The sequence below is a fragment of the Eschscholzia californica genome, unplaced genomic scaffold (assembly GCF_041429995.1).
Source record: "Eschscholzia californica isolate CP2 unplaced genomic scaffold, dmEscCali1.0.p SCAF_3, whole genome shotgun sequence".
NCBI classification, from domain to species: domain Eukaryota; kingdom Viridiplantae; phylum Streptophyta; class Magnoliopsida; order Ranunculales; family Papaveraceae; genus Eschscholzia; species Eschscholzia californica.
In genome coordinates this window covers 21,028,836-21,045,677 of record NW_028238420.1, presented here as the reverse complement: position 1 = coordinate 21,045,677, position 16,842 = coordinate 21,028,836, and positions in this window count along the sequence as shown.

The following is a 16,842-nucleotide window of genomic DNA, read 5'->3' as shown; positions in this document are numbered from 1 at the left end:
AACGAAAGAGGCCTAAAGCCCGACAAATTGTTACATTATTTATAACCTTAAATTACAGAGGATAAATCTTGATGGCAACTGCTTCCACCGAGACTCGATCCCACGACCTTATGGGCTTAAGAAGGGTGTCCAATCGTTACACCAGAGGGTGGTGGACTATTCTAAGTTACAATTCATATGTAGTATAGGGATTTAACCACTATCCACATATGTTTGTACTTTCTGTTCTCATTTCACATACTTCCCATTCTAAATTGGTCTAGATCCGATTCGTATCTGTATCTGGATTTTAAAAAGATATCTGACATTTGGGATATCAGATACGAATTCGGAATATGCTTATCCGAGATCGGATACGGATACACCAATATCCGATAAGTAATATAAAAAAATAATAAAAATAAATTTATTAATAATAATATATAAAATGTATGGTTAAGATTTATAATTTAGATCTAATGATTAAAAATTTAAACCTAAAATATAAAACTTTATTTTTGTTTCGGATATCCGATATCCGTTAATATTATCAGATTCGGGATATATAATATCCGTCGGATAATTTTCGGATATCAGATAGCTTATCGGATACGGACATACTTATATCTGATCCGATAAGCTACTGTTTACGGCTACCTTAGACGTAGGAGAAAGATTATGAGCAGATATTGTTAACACGAAATGAGGATTAATAGAGAAACATGCATTGTATACAAACGAAGTGGTATCATTCTAGACATTTCTTAGATAAAGCACTCTCTAGTGTCAATAATCATCCTGATGACAAATGCTAGATAAAGTTGTAGTATTATCAGATTCAACTCTGTGGTTTTGATCACATAAATTAAAAAAGGTTACACATCGTTTGAATATAGATCGGCACAAATGCTAAGTGAATGATACTACAAAAAGAAACAACAAATTCAACTCTGTTGGTTTGATCAAATAAATTACAAAAGGTTACAACTCTTATTTGTTGAGTAAAACATCTAAATGACAATAGAAGCTGTAAATAAAAAAACAACTAAGTCCAAATCTTATCTGAACACAATAGAAGCTGTAAATATAAAAACAAAAGTTAGCAACTTCCATTGCTTTCAAGCAAATTTTCAGCCTATTTTACCATTTTCTCAATGTCCCCCTACATCATGCGAATAAATGATATAGTATAAAGTTAGGGTAGGATGTTGAGATTTTTCACAATTGCTAATAGAGTTTACCTCCCTCAATGTTGAATTTAATCTGTTAGATTTATTATTTTTGACAAAAACAAATAGACAGTGTTTGGAGTACGTTAAATAATTATGACGACCAGAAACAATTATTCTTCAATATGACTCCTAATAGTTATTCTACCTTATTTTATTATTTGATTTGGTCGAAAATATGATTAATAAACATTTATTTTATTTGTATGTTATTTAATTTATGATTTTATTATCGCATCCCGAACATGTCCTTAGTAGTTTTGACAAAAATCTAAACTGGAGGGGGTAAGCTCAATTACCAATTACTGGAGGGGATAAACTCAATTACTAATTAGAGCATCTCCAACGCAAGAAAACTCTAAAAATCCTATATGTCAAGTGTGAAAAGTGGATCTCTAAATGATATCTTTCTTATTTGGTAATTCAGAGATACTCTATTTCTTATTTGGTAATTCAGAGATACTCTATTGCAAAGTCTTCTCCAATGCAACACCAGAGCATTTGCAATGCAAAACTCAATCTTAGAAACTCGGAGTGTCACATTGAATTTTCTAAGTTTTTCTTAAAAAATCATATCCAATGCAAAACTCAACTAAGATCTCAAAGATGATGTGTCGAAGGTGGAATAGAGATTTTTCAAGAGGACACCCTATTTCTAGAATACCCTCTTGAGATATCTCTAATTGTCCAACTCATCAATATTTGAATTTCAACCAATAGTGAGAATGTCAATTGGAACTCGACAAATGGAGATTTTTTTGAGTTTTGCATTGAAGATGCTCTAAAAAACTATAAATTTTTTTATTTTGGAATAAACTTAATCGATTTGCTTATGTGGCACTTAGAGATCCTCAAAAGGACACTCTAAATTTAGAATATCTTCTTAAGGATCTCTAAAATAAATCTTGACACATCATTTCAGAGATCATGCTGTGTTTTGTGCTAGAAATGGATTTTAAAGAGTAACTCTAAAACTAGAGTTTGAGTGTTGCATTGGAAATGCTCTTACTGTTGAGGGGGTAAGCTCAAAAAGCCCAATTTATATATTTAGAATTAGATTTTTTTACTATCTTTCAAACATTTTCTTCTTTCATTATTTATTCGTGTACCATTTTTTCTTCAAGTAAATGTTTGTCGCAAATGACTATGTTGTAGCAGTTCTATTATATTTAAATTGACACGCTGCGGAATTTTGTTCTTTTCGCAATCTGGTACTTGCAAATTGTGTTTTGCAAATGAGTATTTCATCAATTGTAGAATTTGAGTATTCCAAACTTGCATGGCTCGACTTGCACTATTATGTATTCTTTTTCGCTTGACAATTTTGTTTCAAAGAATTACATCATATTCATTTGCTCAACTTTTTCGTGATTTTTGTAATTTTTAGTTATTTCTCATTAACCCAAATATTTTGATATAATATTTTTATTTTCAAGTCAGCCAAAATGTATAGCGAAATTGAAATGTACTACTTGGTGTGTGAGTGACCTCAAAAAAAAAACTATGTCAACTAACAGACCTCAACAACTTAATTCATATATTTCAACAAAGAAACAACTTAATTCATAATTTAATTGTGATTATCTTGTACTAGTCACATATATGTTGACATCATATCAATCTATGTTCTTTTTTAGGAAAGAAATCAAGAAAAAATAAGGAAAAAAGGCCTTCTAGTACATCAAAAGGGCATTCGTGTTCAAAAGGCCATTCGTGCTCAAGGGGCACAGTGTTTATCTCGTTAAAAGGCCATATGGTTGTTATCTTACTTTAAAAGGCAAACATACAAAATCACCCATGTAATAAAAAACATTTGACTGTTTTTTTCTTTCTGGTAAACCAAATAAGCAGTATATAGGAGTATTAAACATCTAAATGACCTCACAACACAGGGCAGACTCTCCTCGTTCGTCCCCCAATAAAAAGAGTCTTGTACCCACGGACTAAAATGTAATGACTCTCGGAATCAAATTTTTAAGAAGACAAAGTAACGTAGCATTAGTGGCCGATCCCCACACACACACAAAAGTCGAGAAGAAGTGGTAACTAGCCCCTAGGGAAACAAATGAGTTATGTAGCTTTCACAATCTAATCGTACTATTGCACGTAGTCCATTTGCTAAGAGCTAGGATGATGTTGGAGTCCAGACCCTTGCTGCATACATCATGAGACCAAGTCCCACAGCTATATCTTTTATCCATATTTTCTTTTTCAAAGTTACCACCTTCCTAACCTTTGTTTTTTTAAATTTGTTCTTCCTCATTAACTTTTTTTAGACAAAAGTTTTTCTTAAAGGTAAAATTATAACAATTTCAAATTTCACTTTTACGAAATAAAGTACATCATACCAAAGGGATTGTATAGCAAGTTTGCAATTTAAAATTGTCTAAAAAACTAAAGGCTCAAGTATGCTATACAAATTTAAATATCTCTCTCGTAATTTTGTTGCGCAAAATTTTCAAACTTTTGTGTTCAAAGTGTTTGTCTTTATGTGGTAATATTTTATTGAATGATTTGCAATGAGCTAATAATCCGTATTATTACCAAATTTATGGTTGTAAATCGCGAAATCTTGCTTATCTCATTTGAAAAACGCATCGATCATTTATATTGATGTAAAACTATGCAAAACGTCTCACTTAGTAAAAACTCATTGTTTAAATAGATTACAAATTATCAAGAGAAAAAAATATGTTCTTCTAAATAAAAATAACTAATACTCAACAATAAAGAAAAAGTAAAAGTAACTACTGTAAATATTTGTTTCTAAGTTAAAAATGTAATATATAGTATACCAAGTTAACGTTGAACGTACTCCATAAATTTTTTTTTTCTTTTTTACTTTAGTTTAGCCTTCCCTACGCATTAATCCCGAATCTGCCACTGCTACAGTATCAGACAGAAAAAAAATGTTCACGTACTCCATAAAAAATTCTTTTATCATAACTTTCTTTTTTCTAAATTTGTTCTTCTTCATTAATTTACGGGAGATGGGTTTTAGGTCCAAAATCCCAGGGTCACTGGATTTAGAATCCAAGGATAATACTAAATAGAAAATAAATCCACCAGGAGTAATTTACATGTCTACCCTCTCTTTTCTCTACTACTACCTAACCTATCCTAGGTTAAATAAAATTTCTCATATTAGAAGATACAAATTGCCTTTTCAGTTTCATGAAAATAATTCTTGAATAAGAAGTTTTTATCCCTACAAAAAGTTGTTTTTTTCCTTTTAAAGGAATGCTTTCCTAACATTTTGACTAAAAAAAAATCGACCATAACTCTCTCTTCTTTAGTTCATCGAGATAAAGTCTAAAGAAATTGCAGACAAAATTCATCCATACTTTTTAGTCTTCCCTTGGGGAAAACAAGAAGAACATGGTGCTCAATGGATTATAGATTTCTTTTTACCATATTCTCGTTTTTTTTTCACGATAGATTATTGCACCATGCATGATTTTGTTGTTCTTATTCTTAAACCTAGGATATCAATCTTTTTCTTAAAAAAAATTCTTCAGATCTTGTCCCATTGTTTCTCTCTCTATAATCTTGTTTTCTCTAGAAAACTTGCATGAAAATTACTTATATATTTTGCAAACTTTTTGTATATTTTCATAGCATTTTCTTGATTCTAACAACATATTTACGTTTTATAATTTTCTGACTTACCCAAAAAATCATTTAAGTTTTGTAATTTTGAATGAGCGAGTTTCTTTATATTCGGCAACGCCCTCAAATTTCTTGTAGAACTTAATTTATTTTGCATAAATTGTGGAAATTTTACCAATATTTTCCGAACTGTAACTAAAAATAATATTTACAAACATAACATCGTTACTCTAAAAATGACTTTATCGACAATTGCACAGATTTTCTGTGAAGTTTTACATTTCGATTCTTTTACGTTTATTTTATTTTATCATTCCATGAATTACAAGCACTTGTTTGAACACTAATATATTTTACAAAGTTATAGGCAAGATTGTGGTTGTATGTGATTTTGCACGTGAATGAACTTGTGGTCGAAGCTAACTACAAACCTTTTTCACACGGGATGTTAGCCAAAGATTTATCAATGCAATCGCAAAAGATGAGGGTTAAATTGACTTGGATGTTCCTAGATGAATTGAAGGATAAATGGGAAAAAATCTTGAAGTTATTAGTTCTTGTAATGGATTATATGGTAATTGATTATGTTTTAATGGGTTTCTCTTAATTTTAATTACTCTAAGTTTTAGTACAAATATCGTCAAAGACGTTAAAAATGTTGAGAGTTAATGAAAATACTAGAAGATATTACAGGAATGCTACAAATACCACAACGATGTCGACAATATTCTTTGTTTATCCAGCGAATTTATGTTTGTAAAAATGTGTTCGATTTTTCAGAGTTTAGAAGATGTTGGTAGAGTTGCCAAAATTTATACAAAAATCAAAGAAATGCTAGGATAAAATTTATGCAAAACTTTTAACAAATCATATGATGTTGTTCAAAATGAAAATGTCAGCATAATATATAGTTTACATGCATATTTTAGATGAAACACAAGATTAAATTTTTTTCTAAGATATAATTGGGTTGTTAAAATCAGTAAAATGCCTGAACAAAATTGAAATTTTTTGTTAATCTAAACTAAGTAACTCAATTGTTGTTTGAATCAATAAAATGCTAGATAAATAATCAAACTTTTGTTCACTTGCTCTAACAAGTAATAACACATGTTATATATAATTAATTATATTGTTAAACTCAATAAAATGCTGGAAAAATATTAAAAATTATTTCAATTGAAACAACTCAAAAAATATGTAAGATAAAAAAATAAAGAAAATTCAAAAAAAAAAGTTTAAAATGTTGTTCTCCTAATTTTAGTAATACAGGAGAATCAAAGAAATGCTAGAGAAATGTTAAAAATTTAGTTAACATAACGTAAGTAAGTTAGAAAACATATGATACATTATTATGTTGTTGTTAGGCCGAGTCCTCACCTAAGTTGTTTTAAAAACTTAGAAGTATTTTTAGTCTAAGTATATAATTGTATTTTTAAAATCAGTAAAATGTTAGAAGAAATTTCAAATTTCTTTTATATCTAAGAATGTTGTTATGATCAATAAGATGCTAGAAAAATAATCAAACTTTTATTTACTTACTCTAACTAATTCATAACATATGGCACACATATTATGCTAATAGAATTAATAAAATGTTAGAAAAGTACTGAAATGTCAGCAAAATAAATACTATCAGTTTCCATTATGTTTTTTATGACAAGAAGATTGCGGTGATGGGAAGTTCAACTTCATTTCTTACAAAAAAAAGTGATAAAAATGTTACTTTTGAAGATGTTGTTAGAACTAAATAAATGTTTTAAGAAGATTCGAAATTTAATCAAAAAATATATAATTTTCATAATGATTTTCAAGACAAAATAGTTTGTAGAGATAAAAACATTGTAAGAAAGATATAGAGGGAAAGAGAATGACATCTCTTTTTTAGGACATAACTACTGATTTGGTATGTTGGTCTTGACAACTATAAATTTTGGAAATAAATATTGAGAATGAATTTGACAAATATTTATTTTGGAAAAAAATATTGACAATAAATATCCACCATAAATTTTTTTTCTTAAAATTTTTTTAACTCAACCACAAGAAACCTTTGGTTTACTTTGGGAAACAATATTTTTTTTTCTTAAAATTGTCAATATTTTTTTTTCTTAAAATTTATGGAAACAATAAATTTCTTAACTCAACCACAAGAAACCTTTGGTTTACTTTGGGTTAGAATATATTTACAAAAGGACAATAATGGTAAAAAATAACTGACTTAATGAATGGGGCCCACTTTTTGGACTTATTTTTCATTTTTTGTTTATTTTGGTTTTATATTATTTATTGATTTAGGAGTGGATGTATGACTAATTACCCCCCTATTTTTGGATCTTAGACTCAAAAATCCTAAAATCAAAGATGAAATTGGATAGACAAAGATTCGTTTCCTTACAGAGATTAAAGGAAGATTCGGTTGATTTGAAAAGGATAGAAAGAGATTGAATATTTTTCTTAATGATTGAATAAGAACAGGGGAGAGAGCTGGAGCTTCTTCTACAGGGAAGGAAATCTGATTATTCCTTTTTCTCTTGATCTCATCTCTATCTTCTAAGGAATAAAAATAGTAGAGAGATATTGATGAAATCGGAGCGAGAAGGATTTCCAGAGAGGTGAAATCAGAGGAGTATAATATAATGGAGTACAGCAAGGAGAAGATTGAAGAGATATGCTACTGATTGAGATTCGATTTTCTTTTCTTATATAATAGGGGACTCATCATCACTTGAAATCATCTCGGTTTGGAGGGAGCGTCATCATCTCTTTAGCTCAAGTAGGATTGATTTTTCTGGTTCTTCTTCTCTGAGAATTAAGGATTGATTTTAGAAAGAGATGAAGACCAGACTTGAGAAATAAACAAAAACAGAGGATTGGTGTTGAAACAGGGATATTCATCTTCTTTTCTCATTCTTTTGTTTTACTGTTGGGAATTTCAAAGAGCGGTAGAGAAAGAGAGATTGAACAGAGTCTTCATATTTTTTTCTCTTCTTTAGATATAATCCTTTTATGTAAGAAAGAAGTTTTCAAATTGTTATAGAGAGAGAGAGAGAGAGAAATAACTGAATAATATTCTTTGTTGCTTGCTGTTTTAGTGAAAAAAGAAGAAGAATAGAGTGAGAGGGTGTTTGATTTTTGCACTTATTAAGTGATTTTCACTTAATAAGTGCGGGCCGGCAATTTTAGGTCGTTTGTTTTTTCACTTAATAAGTGAATATCACTTGTAAGTGGGGTCAAAGTAAGTGCAAAAAAGTAAGCTCCAACTTGGAGCTTATTTTTCTACACTTACTTTCTAAGTGCTAAAAAGACATTTCTATCCCTACCGAATGTAATAATTACCAATATAATTATCACTAAACAAAAAAATCTTAAACAATTGATAAGTAAAAAAAAATCTTTTTATGACATCATGCAACGTAAGTTCTTTTTCCTTCATAATTTTTAATTACTTGAGGTTAATATTTTCAACATAAAGTATTCATAAATCGTAATTCTCTTGTATCCAAACTCGCGAGCATAATGAATTGTATGAAATGCTAATATGTAAATACTTTAAGGTCAAAATAGACAATTTTTCATTTTTATGACATTTAGAATTAATATAAAAACAAAAATCAAGCACTTAGAAGTGATAGAAAACAAACGCCATATCACTTACAAGTGACATCACTTACTAAGTGATTATCACTTAGTAAGTGGTAGCACTTGTAAGTGCTAAAAAATCAAACACCCTCTGAGTTAAACATTAACAAGAAGGTTAGAGAGAGAGAGAGAGACATAAAGGGACAGAACTTGTTAATCTTTTTGTGAGAGGGAGATTAAAGAGAGTGGTTCTTTTGAGTTTTATTTGTGTCTTTATGAGAGGGACTCGATAAAAACTAATTGCACTCCATCACCACCATCTTGCTATTCTCTGTCATCAAGGTTCATCACCATCATAAAGATGTCTATTATTTGGTGATATCTCTCACTTTTCTTTTGCCTTTAACTTTTATAATGAAACTCTTTTTTATGAACATGAATAGCTAAGTCTCTAGTTTAGGGTTTTGATGAAGTTTTGACTATGTATGATTCTTAGACTTACATTTTAATGGCTTAAGGGCGTAATATGCATTGATTTTTTGTAGTTCATGATTTTCTCATTTGAGTACAGTATCGAGTTGATTTATCATGTTTAGAATAAAATCTTTAATGGTAAATGCTTCTTAGGCGATAGTCAAGTCTTGAAACGTGTTAAATCTTTCATTGCTTATCCTTCATAAATCTTGATCCCGTCATGTTTAGGTTAGGTTCTTTAATGACGGATACATGATAGTTGATAGGTAATAGTTAGAATTGCCAAAAGATTAATGACATTGATTCATAAAGATATGAGATTTTGGTCAATATTTGTGCATGGTTTGAATGGATTAGAAATCTTAGATTTCTCCCCCATTTGAGTTCATTTCTGTTACTTATTTTAGTACTTTATTATTCGATCACCAAAACCAATTTTGAAAAGAAAAATGTGCTAGTTCTAGGTTAGAATAGGTTTCACTTCGTCTCCGTGGATCGACCCCGGTCTTACCGGAATATTACTACTTGAAGCTCGTATACTTGCGGGTGGTGACCTTTTAGGTGTACCCTTTCAGGCCCGTCACTCTCCAAGAGACGAACAAAGATAAACACAACTCCACATCTAGCCCACCTGAAGATAATCCGGCTCTGCAAGCCAGCTCCGCACTGCTTCAGACCCCAACTCTGTCCAAAGTCAGGCTCAGCTCTGCAAGGCATCCCCGCACTACTTCAGATTCCGTTATATCCAAAGTCAGCTCAGCTCTGCAAGACAGCTTTGAACTGCTTCAGACTTTAATTCTACTACCGTCAGTACATGTAAAAGTCTCGATGTCAAAAGTGAACAATCACTTCATACTAAAACGACGTCGCTCGTACCACATGAATATTTCTCAAGTACTATAAAATTATTTGAAATACAATGATGATTCGATTGAAGTCATATTTTGGCTGTGCAAATCGGACAATGGGCTCTAACGCCACAAACCCTAGTCTAACCCTAGACCCTCTCAAGCTCTAATCACAGACTGGGGGGACAAATAGTGTACCATCCTTCACGGATTTCAAACATTTCATGACAGTCAAACATACATTGACTCGAGCATTCAAACAAGGCAAGCCCCCCCTTCGCCAAAACACCCTAAGCTTTGGCCACGCCAACCATAATGTAGGTATAATATAAACTATCTATAAAGGGTAATACCCTTACCCTTATGGATAAAAGTGGAAAATAATATAAACTATCTATAAAGGGTAATACCCTTACCCTTGTAGATAAAAGAAGCATTCATTGGCGGAGCTCCACCCTGATAGAATAGCTAAGTCTGCATCAAGAGCACTCGACAAACTCACCTTGCCTTGAACGACAAGCCTGCCCTAAAAAAGTGTGCCTCGATCAAAGCACTAGCTCCACCTCATTAAAAGCAAACGATTAAAAGCACTCGGCGTGTAAGCCTTGCATTGATCTGTAACCTTGCTTCGCAAGCCTTCCTTGACTACAACATGTTTCATTAAAAGTCTACAATCGAAGAGCACTCGATGTATAAGCCTTGCCTTGGTCAGTAGTCCTACTCTACAATCCTGCCTCGATTTGAGTAGCCTTTATTAAGTTTGCGTCAAGTGCACTCGGCGTATAAGCCTTTCTTTGACTGACAACCCTGAATTGCAACGTGCCTCTCCGCGAGCACTAGGTCAACCTCGCTAAAGAGCTCTGGATCTACCTCATTAAAGGTTTACGTCAGAACTACTAGGAAGACACCTTGCCTCATTGGGTAGTCCTGCCTCATGAGCCTGCCTCATTATGTCAAGAATACTCGACAGACACCTGATGATGCACAAAATGTCCAAACGTTGACTAATGTCAAAAGAGTCAAGATCATACCTGAAGTCTACTGGGTCAACCCGGCTTAAGGTAGCAAGACACCTGAGCCCCTGATGGTCCACTGAATATTCCCCTAACTGGGAGGTAGACCAGAAGAAACCATCCCAGCAAAATGCCCTTGGAATGGACAGACTAGCCCTGGGGTCTTCAAAGGAGTAAGGGGGTCCGCACAGGTTCGGCCAGTGTCTTACGCCCAGAACTGGGGAGGCAGCAGCGCCAAGCGACCTACCGACTTAATCCCGAAACTTCCAGAAAGATCTCAGTCGGCTACATATCTGGAAGTGTTTAAGCAAGCTTGGGCTTCAAGAGTCTTAAGGGAGGAAATATCTCCTTGAAGATCTATCACCTCGGCTGGATATCTACGAAATACCCTTGCACATAGGATATTTCTATTTATCCTAGATACAGGATAACTACGAAGGGAAACCCCAATTCGACCTATAAAAGGGCCTCATATCATCTTCTTCAAGGTTAGCCAGATGAGTTTAAAAGACTCCACACCCGAAAGGATCATTCAATACTCATTATTTTACTGTAAAGAACAATCTGACTGGCTTGAGCGTCGGAGCGGTTTTCTTTCTTTTTGCAGGTTTCCCCCCCAGTTCTTTAATGGAAGGAGCGAGAATCGAAGGAATATTGATCATCTAGACGGAATATTCGATCATAGAGGAGGCTGTCATGCATCAACTCCCTTTTCATGCTCATATAACGGAAGACCATTTTTTGACATCAGCATTTGGCGCCAGAAGAAGGGGGGCGTCTGTCCAGCAAAATCTTAACGATTCATGTTCTTGAATCATGTTCATCTTTAACGGTTCGTGTTCTTAAATCACGTTCATCAATTCTGTTAACGAAATCAACCAATAACGTCAAAATTACTATTAATTATGGCTTTAACCTGATCGATTAAGGGATTCCTTCTTCTCGCCTTGCTGGTTACGGCGGCAGAAAGTGAGTTTTTCTAAAACTCGGTTTGGTAAGAGAAAAAAATAGGGTTTCGGTTCCTACAACCCTCTTCTCGGGAAAAAGTTGTTTGAAGTTTGAGTTCCCGAGAAACTCCTTTCTAGTGAGAGAAATTAAGGAACGTTCAGGAGCTAGGTCTTTCAACCGTCCTCTTCCACTAAAAAGCCTCTGGAAGCTTAGAATTCTCGGTTAAGGTTTCATTTGGCCCAGTACAAGAAAGGAAACCAAAGATTCATGGTAGTGGAAAAATTAATCTGGTTCCCATGAACTTCGTGAAGAAACGAAAATTGAAAAATAGAAAATAAAGAAGATAAATATGGCGCAAGCCGACATCACTCCCAGAAATAAGATCCACGATGACTTGACTGATACCGGTTGAAGCAAGCACAAACCACACTATCCAGTCATTAAAGCTTGCGGCGTAGAGATTTCAAGGATCAAAGGAGCACTCTGAATCAAATAGCGGGCGAAGCTGAAATCGTCAACTAGAACGGTTTTTTGTTTTTGCCAGATCTTATAGTCCAATCGAGGGTTGAATCTGGCCAGGTTCCTTCTCAACCCAAGTTCATTTTCTCTTTTGATATCTCGATTGATTGGTTTTGTGAAATTTGTAGAAAGTGAAAGCTTCGAAAGCTTTGATGGTATCTCCGACCATAACTAGTGCACCATTATCTTGGTTGGAAATTAGTGAATTCCAGTAAGCACCATCATATAGGGGTGGGAATCGATCCGAACGGGCGGAAAACGCACACTAACTCAATCGGGGCCGGACGGAATGGGCACAAGTCCTAAGTGTCCATTCGGACATCCGGACAAAACGGGCAGACATTTTGGATTTTTCTCCAATAAAGTGCCTGTCTGTGACCGTTTTGATAGTCGGGCAAACCTGGTATCGGTCGGTCGGGCACCGGTCACGAACAAATAAAGAAATTTTTATTTGAAATTAAAACTGTTTAGTAGCTAAATACAACTTTCTATACTCCCACTTTACAATTCGAAAAAGTAAATGCATACAAAATTAAAAGATAATCATTCAGATTTCTCGTGGATTACGATCGGTTATATTCTTCTTCTCATGGATTCCGATCGGTGCATTGTGGATTCTTGGTTTACTGACGAGATATTGATATTTTGGAGAGAGAGAGACTAGAGAAGTAGAGAGGCGAAAACAAGATTAAGAAAAGTGATTTATAGGGTTATATATTTTTACTTTTGAAACCTAACGATTATAGCTAACTCTACCAATCTAAAGGCTTAAAATCACCATATAGGCGGGCGGGTATAACGGGTAGGATAAACTGACAGGTATGGACGGGTTCGGTCGAGCGGACTATATAAGCGACCGGCTTCGGTCGGATCACCGAGTAAGGACTTATGCCCACGTCTGTCTGCTGACGCTCTTTTGGTTGGGCGGGTACGGACCGATTCAGGCACCAGACGATCACGGACCCTTCGAACTCGGACGGTCATGGGTGGGTTCTGGGTTTCCGGGCCAAAATCCCACCTCTACCATTAGATTAACCTTCATGATTCAAAATAAAAAGAAAAAGAACTTAACCTTCATGTGTGGTGTGCGGTCATTAGTTTGAAATCTAGAGAGGGAAAGAGGACTCTCGTAGGTAATGGCAATTTTAGTGGATAAGAAAGAAGAACCCTACTGCCATGGGGAAAACGATTTTAGTTGAGGGGCAACATTCATCATCGTAGCTGAGAAATCAATCTCTGCTGAGGGGCATCTATACTCACCGTTATAAGGAGTCTAGTTACCTATTAGAGGAAGATCAACATTGCCACCGTCGTCTCATCAACCATGGTTCTCGATGAGACCAGCAGGGAAGTTCTCTTTATCTTACTATTTAAATATTTGCTTTCCTTTTGTTATTTCCTATAATTCGCGACGAGGCGCTAAACGTGGGTCGATCTCAACCAAACTCCTAACGATTACAAACAAATCGTATAATCCTATTATATTATCTATACCTCAGAGAAAAACTTGACTGAAATACTTCGGGTTTACCTCGCTTGATGTTTCTATGACACATGGAAAACAAAACATACGTATAGTTGTATATTGTAATCTGTTTGCATACGTAGTCTCTTGACACCAAAACAAATTGACTGAAAAGTCAATTTAATTTTCCGAACCATGACATTAAGAGTTAGTTCTAAGACTACACTGGACACGAGTTTGCCTATCTCATTGATTCTAATTCGTTTGCCGCAATTTCTAGCTTGCTTACTTTTGAAATTTCTAAATTGTTTATCACTAAATTCCAACCTGCCAATCAAATTCGAAATCTCTTATGATGAAATTCTAACATGCTGGTTATCGGAATTGGATTTGTTCACCACTAACTTCTATTTGTTTCTTGCACGTAAATGTGTTTCCGAACAATAACGGGAACCCAACAGCGATAACAAGGAGAGCTTTCTTACCCTCACGCTTTTATTATAATTATCTTACTCTTGTTTCTCTATTTCATATAGTTTTATGATGATTGAGCCAATCTCGATCCGTTCCCAAATTACTATAAATAGGTTGTATAGATCACAACCGACGTTCCTGTGAACAACTTGACCGTTCGACGTTTGATGATAACAATAAACATATGGAGTATAGGCACATATATTGCAATTTACGTAGTTCCCCCGAAACTATCCTCATACTAAAACTAATTGATTGAAAAACCAGTTCGTCACCTTATACCGGCGCTGAGAGTAAGTATCATAACATGTATAACATGGGTCTGTCATCCCCATTAAAATATAAATGACTTATTATTAAGTTCAAATTGCTGGCTATTAAGCTATGAATTGCATATCATCAATTTCTGACCAGCTGGCTATTAGGTTTAGTTTGTTCACTGGTTAACTTTTGTCTGTTTATCATAACCATGATTTGGAGCAAACAAACTTAAGTAACGAAGCATGTCCAATCTATTGCTTGAAAGAGAAAGAAAGGGATCGGCAATGGTCGCAGCTCAGTCACGAACAACAAGGAGATGAAGCAGCCCAGAACTAAAAGCAGGACAACCAACGGATCACCTCCAGTCGGAGATGATCAATTCAACCACAACAACCAGAGAAGTTCCTTATTCATCATAATACCTAATTTTTACTTGGTTCATAGTATCTCTCAAGCACCCTGGTCCCTGGACCCGATAGACACCTTTTTAGTCTTTGTGTGTGTAGGACCAACACACACAAATGCCATGACAACAACTCGACGGCAATGGAACGCTTGAAAAAGTGGTCGCTCTCATTGAATATAATAATTATCGAAACTCTGTCACTTGGTCAACCTAGCGACAAAAAACAATGAACTTAAGTAAGAGTCTTGGCTTTAATACCACAAGATAAAGGGAAATGATAAAGTTACAAAAGATTTTGACAAAAAAAGGTTCCCAGCTGATGTGGCGGGTGTGGTTTCAAACTTTGACCAAATCTAGGCCGTTGAGAGATGAAAATCACAACCGCCACATCACCTGGGATCTTTTTTTTGTCAAAATCTTTTGTGATTCTAGCATCTCTCCAAGATAAAACAATTCTTACCGTTCCAGACATTAGGTAGGAACCAACGCATAAACGAACACAACATGAGCCAAGCCAAAAGTTAACTTCTTAAACACTTTCTTATTCAATCAAGCATGAAAATATTAAAGTTGCTTCATACTATAATGATTCGAGCTGACTCAATGCCTGGCTCGACTCAAAACTCATAGGCTCGAATTAGAAAAACAATTTTCATTACCGAATAACAGTATTGAATATAAACAAGAGGACCTCTATAATTTCTCTTAACGAAAAGAGTCCAGGATCAAGATTCTCTTAGGATAGAACATGAAGTTCTTTAACTCTTAAATATTTCTTTTTAGAATGGTGTTATGCAGGAAACCATAACTGAAAAAGGCAAATAACTCCAACAAAAGATGAGACTGAACTATTCACTCATTGCAAAACTCTTCAGACAAAGATCTCATGTCAGAAGTGACGGAGCAAGGACATGAAAAATAGGGAGTAATTCTTACTCATATTGGTTATACTTATCTAGTTTGATAATTAGTTCATTACTCTCACTAAAAATCAAACTAAGGGCGGGGAGGGGGGTGCTGCATTGAAAACATTGACAAATAGTAACGAACATAGGCATATGCACACATCGATAAAATGCTTGAAAGGTAGCTCGACGGTTATAAACCATAAGCATGAATAGAAAACTGACTGCTAATATAAACTAAGCATGCTACATGTTATATTATTGGTAGAATGCTTACTGAAAAGCGTAAAAGAGTACTTGTACTCAAAATATGGAAGACACAATTCCTTGACGTCACATGAGCATACACGCTCTATGTTTGAAATAGACTCGAAATATATTAGATTTACTCTGAAATGATTGAGTATCTATATATAACTCTAAAACGATTGAGCATCTACGTATTATATAAACCATGCTGTTATTACATGAACTGAAAAGTATATGTAAATATTTTCCATGTTAACTCTACATGATATGAAAGAAGTAAGTACGTCAATGACACAAATTGGTTAACACACGTAACACACGATTTTGCGTTGTCATGATCCAAAGCTATACAATGATCTTCCTGTCGTTAGCTAATAATGAATTAACAACTCTTAAAAGTCTAGATGACTGCTCTGAAACTGTCTATGGCAGATTCAAAGGATGAAGCAGTTCAACTCGGCGAACTCGAAAAAGAAACTGAAAGTCTCAGTTGGAAGGACACATCTTACCTCAATCAAAGAATGTTGATTACTTGAAGAAAGCCTCAGTGAAAGGACCCAAATAGAGCAGCTAAGTGATGGGTCATGAAAATGCCCCATCTGAGTCGTTTAATTTAGCCGAGTTAGTTCTTTTTGAGCCTTTATTATAATAAAATGGTTGGTTTTCTTGATTAGGTGTCTTTTGTAGAGTTATGTGTGAAAAGCGACTAAAAACGAGAGGAAGTTACTTGAAGGGCATTTTGGTCTTTTGGACACAAGGGTATTCTGGTTAATTTGGCCAAGGTCAGTGTATGGGTGAAAAGTAGAGTCCGAGACGAGCACGTAGGAGAAAACGGAAGTCAATTCGGAGTCCGGAAGAGTGAGATATGCATAGTCAAAGTT